We start from the raw sequence: 16,197 nt of genomic DNA, 5'->3' as shown, positions 1-16,197 counted from the left end.
AAAAGGTTGATAACCTTAAACTTGTGGCAATATACAGCACTTCTTGTGAATTGGCACCTCCGATCAGTGAGAAATGCATTGTCGAATGACTGCTGGTGTGAATGACCTGAGACGTACCTCCCTGGACTACATGAAAAGAGACATAGAGGAGCTCTCTGAGCATGTAGCCCAGGCCGGTATGACCCTGACCTTGAGTAGCATCTTACCCTCACCAAGAATGATACCACAATATGAAGACAAGATGATCAATTTCAACAATTGGCTTAAGTGTTGGTGTCATTCAAAGGGGATCCAATGCCTGTCAGCCTGGGATGACATGCTCGACAAGCCACGATGCTTCACTAGGGACGGCTTGCACCTGTCACGCCTGGGCTTTCGGATATTGGCAAAGGCTCTTGCTACCCCCATAGTGCCTTTTTTAGGCAAGGCTCAAAAGACAAACCCACCTCCATGGGTATCACAAGGGATAAGAAACTAAGACTAATGCTACTCAACACCAGAAGTCTAAACCTCAAGATGCACGCACTCGAAACTCTCCTTAGCATGGAGAACATCGATATCTGTGCAGTAACAGAAACCTGGTTCAAGGCTCCCGAGAGCACCCCAGAACTACCAGGTTATACCTCATACCATGCTTTTCGGCCCCAAAACTTGGACCGAACCACAAAAGGAGAGGGAGTATCAATATTCGTCAAAGATACCCACACCTCCAGGTTGGTGGCACAGCACAAAGCATCAGAGACTATCCATGTGCAACTAACAGTGGGTAAAACTGCCTTCCAGTTTATAGCCTGCTACAGACCACCCTCACAAACCCAGGAACCCCACTCGGCCTTCCTGAGAACACTGGAAAATATGAAGGTCTCTCCAAACACCATTATATTGGGCGACTTCAACTACCCAAATATAGACTGGGAGCATTACTCTAGCTCCAACACCCTAGCCCAAATGTTCATAGAATTTATAAACTCAAATGCTATGGAACAACTTGTTACCACTCCCACAAGAGGGGAAAACATACTGGACCTGATCATCACCAACATGGGGACTCTATGCTCCAGACCAGAAGTGTATCCCTCACTGGTAAGATCAGACCATAAACTAATCTCACTGGATATTCACATCCCGACCCCACCTCCTGCCCAGAAAACCACAGTGAAAAACTTCTCTAAAGCAAATTTCACACTCCTCAAAACTGAGGTGGAATCCTTCAAAGCCCCCGAGCCTGTGAAAAATACGGCCCAGACCACAGAATCCTTTATAAACGCATTCTATGAACACCTTCAGGAATGCATGGATCATGCAATCCTAAATAAAACCAAGACCCAATCCTCCAAAGGCTGACGTCCTGTCTGGTGGACCCCAGCCATAAACAAACTATACAATAGAAGGAGGAAACTACTACATGATAGAGCAAAATCCTAAAAAGGGAAGGCATCTCTGATCAGTATTAGCAAAAAACTACGGGCACTCATAAAATCGTCTAAGGCCAGCTTCGAGAGAAAAATTGCACAGGACACTAAGGATAATCACAAGGCTTTCTTTAGTTATGTTAGGAACCTGGGTGGGAATTCCCAGATATGCTCAGAATTAGTCCAAAATGACAAAGAATACACCGAACCCACAGACATTGCCAACATCCTAGCTGACAGGTTCAGCGCAAACTTCTCCCCCCCTCCCCACCAAAAGGGCGAATATCTATCCCAGCAGAGTGCTGCTCCCCTGACATCTCAGATGCTCAGGTAAGAGCCACCCACTCCAAAGCAAAAAACACAGCATCAATGGGACCAGACGGTGTCCCGGGCTGCATCCTACATGAACTCCAAGAAGAGCTAAACCCAAACATAAAACTACTGTTCAATCTCAGCCTTACTACAGAATATGTACCCAAAGAGTGGTGTACAGCAACAGTGGTCCCTCTCCAAAAAGGTGGTGCCTCAACGGATCCTGGAAACTATCGCCCCATAAGCCTGACTAGCTTGGTCTGCAAAGCTATGGAAAGGATCATCATGGACCTCATAAATAAAGATATTGGGGACCTACAGACACTGGATCCTACCCAGTTCGGCTTTGTTAAGGGCAGATCCTGCCTCTTAAACCTGGTCGATTTCTTTGAAACAGTCACCAAGGCCATTGACGAGGGGAAGGTGGTCCACACAGCCTACCTGGACCTCGCAAAAGCCTTCGATACAATACCCCACTCGGGCATTATAGATAAGCTCACCAGCTTAAATATAAGCCCCTGTGTCACTAGATGGGTTGCAAACTGGCTCAAGGACAGAATCCACATGGTTAGAATTGCTGGAGCCATGTCAGACTCCAAACCAGTTACAAGTGGCATCCCACAAGGCTCAGTCCTGGGACCTCTCTTGTTCGGTATATATTTCTCAGAGGTACAGGCCAACACGGAAGGACTGTGGCTGACCAAGTTCGCAGATGACTGCAAACCGGGCACCATAATCGACTCTCTAACCGACACAAGCATCCTCCAAAAGGGCCTCATAGAAACAGAAAACTGGTGCCAGAGCCATTGCCTTAAGCTAAATGCCAAAAAGTGTATAGTCATCCCCTTTGGCAAAAACAAAGTGCCAACAAATTACCACATAGGTGGTAATCCATTAAGTACAGAAGAAGTAATTAGGGACCTGGGGACCCAAGTTGATAGCAATCTCTCATTTGACAACCACGGGGCCAAAGTGGTTAGAAAAACATTTTATATAGCCCACCTAATCATGAAGGGATTCACATCTAGATCAGGTGAGGTCATCTTGCCTCTTTACTCATCCCTCATCAGGCCCAGAATTGAGTACAATGCCCCTTTTGGGATGTACCTTACCAGACACCTGCAGCAACTGGAAAGACCACAAAAGTACCTCACCAAGAGGATCAAAGGGCTCAAACAGATGCCATATGCTGTCCTGTTAAAGAAACTCCAGCTCTACTCAGTGGCATACCGCCTGCTCAGAGACGGTCTGTGCCTGACGTATAAAGCCATGTCCAACCCGGAATTAATGGACATGCTGCACCTCGGAAAATCCAAATCCCATCAAGCTACGTGCTCAAGAGACTTGAACCTCAGCACTGAAATAAATAGGACATGCTGGAGGGACAGATTCATAACCCAGAGGCTCCCTTCACTCTGGAATAAAATCCCAGTCCAGGTTAGGCAGAGTCCCTCATTGACTCTCTTCAAGAGGAATCTTGATGAGTGGATGGGAGATCGTAGGTTTACCCCGGGTATCACTTCTGTGTCACTGTTAGACAGAGGCACAGTATACTAACCTCGAAAAAGGGCATAGCAAAATTAATTTAAAATGGGTGGCAAAAGCCAAACACACTCTGGCTAGGCTTATAAATGCCCTAGGGCAGATAACCTAGTATGAACCTATGAACCTATGAATGAGTGGAGCTGCTCATTTTCCTGCAGCTATGGCTCCACTGTAGTACTCTAAATGCTCTAGTAAGGGTCAGCTGGCATTTCATGCTAAGCACTGCTCCTGGGTGAAATGTTAAGAGGGTACCTGAGCAGTCACATCCTTGCATTTTCTTGTGCCCGAGTAGAATGTCATCAGTCTGTAAGTACTATAGTAACACAAGGAGATCATTGAGAAAGAAAGCATAAATACTGCTGCCGTCTCTTCCATGTCTACCCCCCCCCCCATCACCATTATCCTGCACTATGATTTATTGCCACTGGCTCATAATTCCAAGCCTTGAATGCACCTGCTACCTGCTGCACTCCAAAATCTGATCTGACCTGTAATTTCCATCCCAGCCATAAGTGGAGTTCCCATAGCAGCTTTAGCTTCTACTAGTCACCTGTAAAAGAGGACAGGTAATGTAAGGTAAAACAGATTTAGTACATCATCCAGAGGTTCTCCGTGTGGTTTATGTAGGAGTCATCATCATTGGTAAGTCCAGTGGCATTCTGGACTTGAGCAGAGATGAGGAGGAAAGCTGCAGCTGTGATGAGTTATTGCTAACTGAGCTGATAGACAATCCTGTTGGGGCTTCTTGCCAGCTGAAGTAAACTACTGCACCCCTGAGCAAGTCCACTGATTGCTGTACATAACACAAGTGTGAACCAAAGGCTGGAAATGGCACAGGGAACAACCAGTGAAGAGCTCAAATCAAACTTTCACTCAGGAGGTAAAAGGGCAGTTAATACAGGTTGAGGCAGCAACTGAAGACACCCCCCGAATCTGTCACAGGAAAAGCGTGGACTTTGTTGATGTGTCAGTGTTTGAGCACTGCTGGATAAACATCCACCTTAACATAAGAAAGTGACTTGTTTTACTCCTTCCACAAAACAAAGGTGATAGATGCAAACAGTGGTCAAGCAAGGTAATGTGTGTGTGTGTGTGTGTGTGTGTGTGTGTGTGTGTGTGTGTGTGTGTGTGTGTGTGTGTGTGTGTGTGTGTGTGTGTGTGTGTGTGTGTGTGCCTACAGCAGAGTGTCTCCTGGTTTGGAAGCAATCGGCCACCAAACAGCACCACCATCTGGTGGAGTCTCACTTCCATTTCAGTTTTCCATTTCACTCCAAACTTTCACTACAATGCATAAAGATGTTTCACTTTAAAAATATTGTGTGTGTGTGTGTGTGTGTGGGGGGGGGGGGTGGCAGGATCTTTTCATCTGCTTCTATACCATAGCTAGATTAACATTTATATTTCCACCAGCTAATTTTGTGTATTGAAGATGTGATAGTGTGTACTGGGTTGACTTGGCAACTGTACAAATAAGGTGAAATTCTTCAAGCATCATTAGCCCAACGAAAACCACTCTGGAACATAAGCTTCATCTCTGTTTTCAATAGGAAATCATTGTCAGTGCAATTTCTAAGTGTGCACCAGCAATTATTTACTTATTTGGTAGATTTCTTCCTCCTTTAAATTGGTGTGACTGTGGATTGGTATATACAGACACACACACACACACACACACACACACACACACACACACACACACACACACACACACACACACACACACACACACACGCACTTACTATCATATCATCGAGTCTACCTTGTTCAATTTCTGTAAGTTTGAAATGTCCATTTCGGCATAACGCTTAGTCGAAAGTCAAAGTAAGCAAAACACATGTATGCAAAACACTGTGTTAATTCATACATCAGAGGTTCGACATTACATATTCGAGTAAACACACGGTCGCATTTCTAATAATGTACCTTTATAAGCGCTGACAAGTGACTCAGTTATTAGTGCTGTCAGCTAACTTGCGCAAAGGAAGGTACATAACAATAGGTCTGGAGTTCTTACCAAAAAGAGAATTATCTGCAGTATGCAGGTACAGTTGCAAATGTTCCTGTATAATGACATATTTTTGCAGTATAACACCTCGCAACGTGGAAGATGAGTTCACTTACATTTCATACATTTTTAACAAGGTGAGGAGTGTGTGGTTGATGAATGTACTCCAGGCATTCTTGAGCAGATTTATGGCACATTGAAAACACAGAAGGGTTGTGAAATTCTGATTATCAATAGATACCAGTGCTAGGTGGCCACGGTGGTGCAACGGTTAGCGTTGCCACGTCACAGCAAGAGGTTCTCCAGTTCGATCCTCGGCTGGGATGCCTTCTGTGCGGAGTCTGCATGTCCTCCCTGTGGTTGCGTGGGTTTCCTCCGGGTTCTCCAGTTTCCTCCCAAAGACATGCTGTAGGTAGATTGGACACACTAAATTGGCCCTAGGTGTGAGTACGTGCATGTGTGTGCCTTCTGTGAAAGGTTGGGCGCCGGGCAGACAACTCGACACCATAAAATTCTACTGCCAATCATGAGCGGATGGTGATCTGCTGTGGCGACCCTTAACTGGGAAAATCCGAAAGAAGAAGAATAGATACCAGTGCTATTTAGAAAAGGTGGTATTAAGCAGGAGATATTTGTGTTGCATTTTGAAAAATAAGTAAAAGTGTAAGGGGAGATGTATTACTGGGAGTTCACCTGATGGGGAAATACTAAAGAAAAGTTCAAGTTATTACCATGCTCCCGACCCTGTTAAACCTGAAACGTACAAGATAAGGCATAGCATTAAAAGATGTGTGGAACAATCAGCTGAGGATTCACGTAACGTAGTTTAGGAGGTGTTGGCTACCACGTCCACTGAGGTTGCCACTGAGATACCCAATACCAATGTTCTTAAACAAACTGTAATTAGAGCCCAGAATAAATTAGAAGCTTCTACATTTCAGGATTTTCAAAGTTTGAAAGATTTTAAGCCATTCATGTTGCCTATAAAAAGTGGCACACTGCTCATTAAACACGATGGTGATGGTGGACTGGCTAATAACATTGTGCTACTCACAACAGATAATAAGTTAAAAATGTTATGTGGTGCACAATATTGCTTAGTGGATGGAACATTCCCAATCAGCACTCGAAATGTAAACAGATATACAGTATTCACTGTGCACTGCTGGGAAGTGAACATAGAAAAATGATTCTGGTAGTATACAGTTTATTGTCTAGTAAACTGGAAGTATGTTATGATATGTTTTGATCTAATGTACTCGATTTGTCAGGTGAATAATCTAACTCTTAATCCCAGGATGATTCTCAGCGATTCTGAGAAAGGGATGGTGAATTGTATTGTACAGCATTTCCCTAATACATCCACCAATGGTTGCTGGTTTCACTTTTGCCAAATTATTTGGCAGCATATACAAAAACTGCACTTGGCTAGTGAATTTGGTCGGAATATGTCCTTCTCTTTGCTATGCAAGCAAATACCTGCCTTTGCACTTCTCTCACCAGAAGACATATTGCCCAAATTCACTAGTATTCAAAATTACATGCCTGAGTGTACCAAACTCCTGTGTTCTTTCTTTAAGAAAACCTACTTATTGGGGAGACTGAGGTGGTATGGTATTAGAGGATGCATATTGGAGAGAATTCAATCTCTTTTCGATGTTGCATTCTGGAACCAATATGACACCTGTTCAGAAAGGTTTCCTAAGTCACAAAATCCTGTAGAGGGTTGGCACAGATGTCTTCATAGCCTACTTGGGAGGAAAAAGCTATATCTTTTGGCTGTCCTCCATGCAAATCAATTAGAACAGAGTCATGTAGAGGACTAGGTGTCCCAACTGCTATGTTGTGCTCCATCATCAGCTAAATGAAGACATCTGCAGGAGAAGGAATATGCTTTTGAAAGTGCTATCCCATATCCTATCCTATACCATCCAGCTCATGTCTAGGGTTTTTGTGGAACTAGTAGCTAAACATTATTCATTTTAAGTACAGCATTATTCATTGTGAAGTTTGAATTGTTCTGAATGTATATGTGTACGTACAAAATGACACATGCACGTCTTCTTCTAATTTGCATACTGTGGAATGGGAGCTATTCTGGATGATGGGAGGGTTACTATACACTAACGAAGGTGAGTTTTTTTCCCACGGGACTAGCAGAGGTTTAAAAAATACAAGGATGCTGAATTTTGGATCGTTGTATCTGATATTGCTGAGACTGGTTTCTTGGGATGGGTCTCATGCAGCACTTTGCACAAACGCTGCATTACCAGTATAATTTTACTACAGTAGTATTTATATTCAGCAGCTGTTGTCATTCTTGTCACGTTACAGGAGACGTCATTCTGTGAACAGCTACATCTACAAATGTGGACGATGTGCGAATTATGTCGAATTTGACATCCTACACAATTTAATTCAACATTTTACTTAGTAGTTCATTTCATTTTTGCTTATACAGTTTGCAAAAACAATATCTCACTCAATGTAGACTTGATGAAATGACAGTAAACCCACACACACCCGTATATATGTTCAGAGATGTAAGGGCAAGCTCTGCAAATTTTGGATGTGCACTGGGGCTTCCTCTTGCAAAAAACACTTAATTTAAACTGTTCACCCTTCCGTGTTTTGAGCAGTATTTTTCACCTTTTCTATTTTTGTTTCTTAGTAGAGCCAGATAATTAGCTTTATATTTCTGGAAGTATTCAGCCTTGAGCAACTCTTGTAAAGAACTGCAATTTATTTGCAATACACTTTGTCATGACAAATGGGAGATAATGTAACCATTGTTATTAAAATGTTTTGGAAGGGTATATTTTCAAACAGGTTGAGTAGTCCAGTGTGATTTCTCTTACCACTTACAGCTAAAAAGGGTAGCACTAGAAAAAGGAAGTAAAGAAACTGATGAAGAGCTATGTGAAAAAGAAGAAAGTGAAATGCTGACCTAGTCATTATGGGCAGATTCACAGTGAATAATTTACTAGCTGTGACTCAATGCCTTACTCTTTTAGGATGTATCGAAGATGTGAAGAAAGCCTAGGGAAGTACTGGACGTTATAAGATGAGGTTAAAGGAGATCTGTGTTTGCTAAAGAGCTGTGTTTGATGACAGAGATTTTATCAGTATTATAGCTTTGTTGGCATATGCATATTACATTACACTGGGCTGCTGCATATGATCTTTGTGGGTTTTCTTCATTCGTTTTTTTTATTTTGTTAGGATTTCTGATAAAGACATACAGTTTAAACCCTAAAAATGTTGTTTTCACTAATAATTTATGTAATAATACATGTGTGTAGATATCTGACATGGGTGTAGGACATACAAAAATAAACACAGGTATTTGACATCAAAAGGTTATGACTGTGCACAGATGCTTATACTTAGATAGAATGTCACAGTATTAGAATAAACACATGTGTTTAGTTTTACTTTATCACACTATATCAGGTACAAAAAAAATATTAAATATCCCATTTTGGCCCAAATCATACCTCTCAACTGTACAGATTTTTGCAGAATGTCCAGGTTTTTGCCTCATATTTTTGGTCTGTCATAAAATTGTGTTTTTTCTACCACATTACTGGCAAATCATTAAAGAATGAAGTTAGAAAATGACAGGTATTTGAGCTTCAGACTTCATACCCTTCAGAAAATTCATGCTAATGAAAACCCTGTTATTCTATCAATTTTCTAAGTTTGTAAGAGCAATATATAAAAACTGTCCCTATTTTCGGGTTTCTGTCACACTTTTATTTATGGCTTTGTCTAGATTTCTTGCTGTAAGTGGTTGAGAGGCATGTCCCAAATCCTTAAACTCTTTGCCCTGTAAATGGAACAAGATTAGTTCAATTAACATGCTTGTTGATAGAGGTACGGAGTTTCTGATATACAGGCGGAAGAACAGTTATTGATTTATGCATACTAAATCTTCACCCAAAGTATTTATTCCTAAAATTTAAATGATATATATATATATATATATATATATATATATATATATATATATATATATATATTTTTTTTTTTTTTTGCAGGGAGAAGGTAAAGATGTCTATGACAAAGAAGCAAACATTTACTCTATCAGCCGTGCATTCAGTTCTGATACCAGCCTGCATCTTCCTTGCAATTCCAATATCAGAAGGTTAGATCATTTTTTTTTCTTGTAGATCTTTGTAAAAATATAATTTCATTTACAACAAATGTTCAGGGAATTGTTCACATTGACATGAGGGTCAGTGATACCTACAACGTTAAATTCATTCTGGCCGCATAGTGTGTTCCCTCCCAGCAAACCTTCAAAATCCCTGCCTAAAGCCATAGGTATGACTCCTACCTCCTGGGAAAAGACCTTAACTCATTAATACCTATGTGGTGTGGAATGTCACACCTCTAACAGCCTACACACAGATAGCATTCCTGAGCATGTTCTGAAAAAAAAATAAACTTAAAAAGAATAAGATAGATAAATTAAATATTTTTGTGTAGTAAATGCTATTAGTACTGCACATATAACAACATTACCAGTAAGAAGTATTATTTACAGTCATAATAGTCAGAGCATTCATACGTGTTCCATAAATTGTGTTAAAATTACCTGTTTAACTGTTGTATGCTACACACTCAAGTGTGATAGCCATTTCTGTGCATTTAAAGTGTTTTTTTTTATTGCATCTGCTTTATTTTCTGAAAAAAATAAAAAAACAAAAAAAAAAAAACTTGTTTTCCCGCCTTTCTAAGCTAGTATAGTCCAGTTTTTAGGCTAGTGCTAAATTCAGGGCTGTGTTACAAGTTTCTGTGTTCACTCATACCTTACTTGGATAGAAGGAAGCTTCTCTGTTCACTGTGAGAGAGGGAGCTTTGAGCAGCCTATCTGTCCCTGGAAAGTGGATTTAGCCCAGAAATTAGTAGTTTATTGGCCATTTTGGGCTAATTTCTATCTCTTTCATTTCTCTACTATAAAACCCGCATTTGCACAGTGTTGTGCACCGAGCAGCACCAGTTAGCTAGGGTATAACTATTCCAGGCTCCACAAAGTCTACTCTTGAGTTTTTCCCTTGGAACTAGACAAACTTCAACTTAAGCACTTAAACCATTCACTTTTCATACCAGCACTTGCTCAGAACTCATAGCAAGCGCTAATAAATCTTAGCACTAGACCCTGTAGAATACTGTAGAGAAGGGCAAGGCTCTCTATTCGACCTTATCAGCCAATCAGTAAAACAGTTCACTGTACCTATCCAGGCATATCCAAAGGGGAGTTTCAGGTGTACGCTCCGGTCCAACTGGTGAATCTGGGCATTTTGAGGCAATGTTACAATTGCCTCATGCACATAGACAACCCTCTCCTCTTTTCACCAAATACTAATACATGTGAGAGATGAAATTATACAGCCAAACTGGAGGCTAAGCTCTCTCAACCCAAGACTAGACCAGGCAGTCAAGAGGAGAAGGGAATTACTTGCATCACACCACCAGTCTCACATAGACCTATGAAACCAGCACCGGCAAAAAACACACATAAATACATGAAAACATACTCGGAGGCTCTAAATAAAAATCTGCAGAAGCAACAGAGACCTCCAAAGCAGACATCCAAGCAACCTCCACCCCCCCAACACAAACCATGAAACACATACTTCACAAAACCAGTGTGCCACACAATCACAGCCCTTAAGGCAAAATAACATACCCAACACACTAGTAATAGCTGACTCTCTAGTCAGGCACACTGATGTCCCACTCACTAAGCTGAAAAAGGAGAAGGTTACTGTTAGCTGTCTGTCAGGTGCCAGGATCCGCCACATAACACAAGCACTCAGTTCACTTCAGAACAAGTACAAATATGACTCTGTCATTGTCCATGTTGGTGTGAATGACCTGAGCTGTACCTCCCTGGACTACATGAAAAGAGACATGGAAGAGCTCTCTGATCATGTAGCCCAGGCCAGTATGACCCTGACCCTGAGTAGCATCCTGCCCTCACCAAAAATGATACCATGGTATAGAGAAAAAATTACCAATTTCAACAATTGGCTAAGTTCTGGTGTCATTCAAAGGGAATCACGTGTCTGTCAGCCTGGGATGACATGCTCGACAAGCCATGCTGCTTTGCTAGAGATGGCTTGCACCTGTCACCCTTAAGCTTTCAAATACTGGACAAGGCTCTTGCCACCCCCATAGTGCCTTTTTTAGGCAAGGCTCAAAAGTCAAACCCACCACTGTAACTAGCACAAGTAACAAAAAACTGAGGGTAATGCTACTCAATGCCAGAAGTCTAAACCTCAAAATGCACTCACTCGAGGCACTCGTCAACATGGAGAAAACTGATATATGTGCACTAACAGAAACCTGGTTTAAGGATCCAGAGAGCACCCCAGCACTACCTGGCTACAACTCATACCATACATTTCGGCCACAAAACCAGGACCGAAATACAAAAGGCAGGGGAGTATCCATATTCATCAAGGATACCCACACCTCCAGGTTAGTGGCACACATCTCTGCTTCAGAGATCATCCACGTGCAACTAACAATGGGCAAAACTGCTATTCAAATTATATCTTGCTATAGATCACCCACCATGTCCCAGGACCCCCACTCTGCATTCCTGGAAACACTGGCAGACATAAAGGTCCTACCAAACACCCTGATATTTTGTGATTTCAATTACCCAAACATTAACTGGGTGAATTACTCAAGTACAAACTCCCTTGCACAACATTTCCTAGAATTTATAAACTCAAATGCCCTGGATCAACTGGTCAACACCCCCACCAGAGGTGACAACATATTGGACCTGGTCATCCCCAACATGGGCGACCGGTGTTCCACATCGGAGGTCAACCCCTCGCTGGTTAGATCTGACCATAAACTAATCACTCTGGATATCCACATTCTGCCACCACCCCTGGTCAAAGAAACCACTGAAAAACTCTTCAAAAGCAAACTTCACATTACTTAAGACTGAGGTGGGAAGTTTCAAAGCCCCCATCCTAAAGGATAACGCTGTCCAAGCTGCAAAATCCTCTACTAATGCACTCTACAGGCACCTACAAGAATGCATGGATCATGCTATCCCAAACAAAACCAAGACTCACTCCTCCAAGAAAAGGAAACCAGTCTGGTGGACCCCTGCCATAAACATGCTATACAATAGAAGGCGGAAGACATCCCTGATCAGTTTCAGCAAGAAACTACATTCCCTCATAAAATCTTCCAAGGCTAGCTTCAAAAGAAAAATTGCCATGGACTCCAAAGATAACCACAAACCATTCTTTAGCTATGTCACAAATCTAAGTGGCAATTCTCAGATCTGCTCAGAATTAGTGCAGAATGGCACAAAATATACTGAACCGACCGATATAGCCAACATCCTGGCAGACAGGTTCAGTGCAAACTTCACCCCCTCTCACCCCCAAAAGGGCCCATAACTATATCAGAAGAATGTAGTGCCCCTGAAATTACAGACACTCAGGTTAAAACAGCCCTCTCCAAAGCCAAAAACACAGCATCAATGGGACCGGAAGGTGTCCCAGGCTGCATCCTACATGAGCTCAAAGATGAACTAACCCCTCACCTAAACACACTGTTTAAATTCAGCCTCTCCACAGGCTACATGCCCACAGAGTGGTGCACAGCAATGGTTATTCCACTCTACAAAGGTGGAACCACAACAAACCCCAGGAACTATCACCCTATAAGCCTGACTAGCTTGGTCTGCAAAGCTATGGAGTGCATCATCATGGATCTCATTAACAGAGACATTGGAAACTTCCAAACACTGGACCCTTCCCAGTTCGGCTCATGCCTCCTAAACCTGGTGAACTTCTTTGAGACAGTTACCAAGGCTATAGATGAGGGAAAGGTGGTCCACACAGCCTACCTAGACCTTGCAAAGGCCTTTGACACCATTCCCCACTCAGGTATTATAGACAAGCTCACTAGCCTGAACATAAACCCCTATGTCATGAGATGGGTTGCCAACTGGCTCACGGACAGAACCCACATGGTAAGAGTTACGGGAGCTAGGTCTGACTCTAAACCAGTTACAAGTGCTGTTCCCCAGGGCTCAGTCCTAGGACCCCCTCCTCTTTGGCATATACTTCTCAGAGGTACAGGCAAGCACAGGAGGACTATGGCTGACCAAGTTTGCAGATGACTGCAAACTAGGGGCTATAATTGACTCTCTGGCTGACACAGACATCCTCCAAGAGGGTCTCACTGAGACAGATACCTGGTGTTAAAACCATGGCCTCAAGTTAAATGCCAAAAAGTGCATAGTCATCCCCTTTGGAAAAAAACAAAGCAGCCACAAACTACCACGTAAGTGGTAGCCCCCTAAATACGGAAGATGTAATTAGGGATCTGTGGACCCAAGTAGATAGAAACCTTTCCTTTGATAATCACATTGCCAAAGTGGTTAGAAAATCCTTCTCTGTGGCCCACCTAATCACAAAAGGGTTTGCATCCAGATCAAAAGATGTCATTGTGCCCCTCTACACGTCACTCATCAGACCCATCATAGAGTACAATGCCCCATTTGGGATGTACCTTACAAGACACCTGCAATAACTGGAAAGACCACAGAAGTACCTCACCAAGAAGATCACTGGCCTCAAGCAGATGCCCTATGCAGCTCAACTGAAGAAAGTCCAGCTGTACTCGGTTGCATACCACCTACTCAGAGGTGATCTCTGCCTGACATACAAGGCCATGTCCAACCCAGAATTGATGGACATGCTCCACCTAAAGAAAAGCATATCCCCTTGAGCCACATGCTCCAGGGATCTAAACCTCACCACAGCAATAAATAGGATGTGCTCTAGGGATAGATTCCTGTCCCAGAGACTTCCCATGCTCTGGAACAAGATTCCAATCTACATTAGGCAGAGCTCCTTGCTAACCCTCTTCAAGAGAAACCTTGAGGAGTGTATGGGAAACTGAAAGTTTTCCCCAGGGATCACTTCAATGGCTCTGCTGGACAGAGGCACAGGGAACTAATCTAAGGGGGCGGTGTAAGCCAACACATTCCAGCTAGGCTTATAAATGCCTTCGGGCAGATAGCCTAGTACCTTCTAATAAACCTATAAATACTATATTATATTATAATGTACACAAACCCAAAATTATATTTTTGCTAAACTTTCACAAATTGCCATATCTTGGAAACTGTTCAGCCTAGACATATATTGTTAGAACATGTTTGTTAACCAGATATAAGCTTTCACATTACACCAAGAAATTCCTCTCTGAGTGCATGTTTATTGAGGTATTTACAGAAGTATGAAGCAAACTCTTTCTCACAGCAGCATTATTAATACCTCACATTAGCCTGTCCTTTATTAACTCATCTTTTAAATCACCAAACCTACAATGCTCCTCTGGCCAGTAATATAATCTACAAACATTTCTCCTTGCTTTTGATCTGTTGTATAAAACAAATGCCTCTCTAATGCAACATTGGTCTGGGTTTACACATCTCTCTGAATTTGCGCTTCAAATACTCGGGGTCTTCCCTTGATTCAGCCTGTACAATAATACAGCGATTTTCCCCTTCACCATCATATACTGCTGGTGCATATACAAATGAACGCTCCCTTTCAATGGCCTCTGACCCTGCTAGGTTTAGCAAAATGAATGCCTTGGTGCATGCATCGTTATCAGAATAAGCTGCTTGTATGAATATATCATACTCTTGCTCAAATATTCTCCAATTCTCAACAATATTCTGATCAAATCGAAGTGGTAGTAGTTTTCGAAAGCCATCTGAAAGATTAACACATCTCAGTGAAGACTTTTGCCAGTATGCACGAACTCTCACACATGCACATATGCCTAAAATGTATGCCAGTACTTGTAACTATGCCCAATAGCACAACAATCCTCTGCGTAACTGAACTTTGTGAAATACGTTTCCTGGGCACTTTGATACTCCTGAAATTACTCTACGGTAAAAGTCACTTATCATCATTTTAAGAAACATTTTGAATAACTGCACTGTGTGAATAAACTGGGCAGAAGAAGCTGAAAGTAACAAACATTTTGAAGTAATTGCACTATGCAAATAAACAGAACACAGCACACTGAATTTTTTCAAAAATGGTTGTACTTTGCTAAGTAACTCTGTATAGTGTAGAAACACTTTGTAATGACAACACTTTGCGAATTGACACACCCAGCCCAAGAAACTTTTTGAAATGGCTGTATTTAACTGCACTTTACAAAATACTGGCACTTTGCACGCAACATACTCTTTGGAATAAATGCACAGTAATAAACACACACTGTAAGCACTTTTGCATACTTTGAGATACTTTGAATAACTCTAGTTATACTATTCAGAGCTCCAGTCAATGCTAAGTAGTAGTTTATGCCAAAACACAGTAATTCACCAAAAACATGCAGTTGCCTTGCTTTATTTATACTTAATGTGCCCTTTTTGCCCTTTGCTATATTTGTTTTGCTCATTTAATCTCTTTTCATGTCCATTATATTTTCTTGTGCTTGTTTTGACTCTAAATATGCTTGTTTTAATGTAAACATGCTTGTTTTGCAATTCTGAGGTAATTCTAGACCCCTTATGTGCTTTTCTGATGCTCATTTTATCAAATATCTTAATTTCAAACATTTTGTCTTATTAATAAGCTTTTTATGCTTCTTGCTTGCTTAATAAACATTTTTGTGCTATTTGTTTGCTTAGTAAGGCATTTTGTGTTCTTGTAAAACTCAACTTTATCTTTTTTAATTAAAAAATCATTCATGCAAGTTTTCACTATCATTAGTTCATTTCTGGCCCTGTTTTTGCTCTCAGTTCACTTAGTTTGCCTTCACTGTTAACTTTGCACCTCGTGGCTCTGAAAAGCAGTCTCTGGTATCCTGGTTCTGGCACCATGACAATTGTCTAGTCAGGATGAAGTA

Source organism: Protopterus annectens, chromosome 2.part1 (assembly GCF_019279795.1).
Source record: "Protopterus annectens isolate FY-2018-M chromosome 2.part1, PAN1.0, whole genome shotgun sequence".
NCBI classification, from domain to species: Eukaryota; Metazoa; Chordata; order Ceratodontiformes; family Protopteridae; genus Protopterus; species Protopterus annectens.
This window is presented reverse-complemented; position numbering follows the sequence as displayed.